Source organism: Salvelinus sp. IW2-2015, unplaced genomic scaffold (assembly GCF_002910315.2).
Source record: "Salvelinus sp. IW2-2015 unplaced genomic scaffold, ASM291031v2 Un_scaffold2381, whole genome shotgun sequence".
Taxonomy (NCBI): Eukaryota; Metazoa; Chordata; class Actinopteri; order Salmoniformes; family Salmonidae; genus Salvelinus; species Salvelinus sp. IW2-2015.
Window position 1 is genome coordinate 53,739 of NW_019943705.1, and position 1,185 is coordinate 54,923.

Genomic DNA, 1,185 nt, shown 5'->3' on the forward strand with positions numbered 1-1,185 from the left:
ATATAGAACACTCAACCCTAAACCCACACAGACCTATAGAACACTCAACCCTAAACCCACACAGACCTATAGAACACTCAACCCAAAACCCACACAGACATATAGAACACTCAACCCTAAACCCACACAGACCTATAGAACACTCAACCCAAAACCCACACAGACATATAGAACACTCAACCCTAAACTCACACAGACATATTAGAACACTCAACCCTAAATCCACACAGACATATAGAACACTCAACCCTTACCCTAAATCCACACAGACATAAACTCAGCAAAAAAAGAAAAGTCAATTTTCAGGACCCTGTCTTTCAAAGATAATTCTTAAATATTCAAATAACTTCACATATCTTCATTGTAAAGTGTTTAAACACTGTTTCCCATGCTTGTTCAATGAACCAGGTGCAATGATCTGCAGCTTACAGATCATTGCACCGGTACATAGCCCATCTGTAATTAGCCCACCCAACTACCTCACCCCCATATTGTTATGTTTTTCTTCTTCTCCTTTGCACCCCAGTATCTACTTGCACATTCATCTTCTGCACATCTATCTCTCCAGTGTTTAATTGCTAAATTGTAATTATTTCTCCACTATGGCCTATTTATTGCCTTACCTCCCTAATCTTACTTAATTTGCACACACTGTATATAGACTTTTCTATTGTGTTATTGACTGTACATTTGTTTATTTCATGTGTAACTCTGTGTTGTGTCGCACTGCTTTGCTTTATCTTGGCCAGGTCGCAGTTGTAAATGAGAACTTGTTCTCAACTAGCCTACCTGGTTAAATAAAGGTGAAATAAAAAATACATTAAAATAAAATAAAAACCATAAACAATGTGAATGAACACGCACCTGTGGAGTGGTCGTTAAGACACTAACAGCTTACAGACGGTAGGCAATTAAGGTCACAGTTATGAAAACTTAGGACACTAAAAAGAGGCCTTTCTCCTGACTCTAAAAAACACCAAAAGAAAGATGCCCAGGGTCCCTGCTCATCTGCGTGAACGTGCCTTAGGCATGCTGCAAGGAGGCATGAGGACTGTAGATGTGGCCAGGGCAATAAATTGCAATGTCCGTACTGTGAGACGCCTAAGATAGAGCTACAGGGAAACAGGACGGACAGCAGATCGTCCTCGCAGTGGCAGACCACGTGTAACAACACCTGCACAGGAT

General features: G+C 40.7%; 1 protein-coding gene across 1 annotated transcript in view; it reads right to left on the reverse strand.

The window, feature by feature from the left end:
* LOC112073816 (stanniocalcin-2-like) overlaps positions 1-1,185 on the reverse strand; it is a 20,138-nt gene that overhangs the window by 3,081 nt on the left and 15,872 nt on the right. The window lies entirely within an intron of this gene.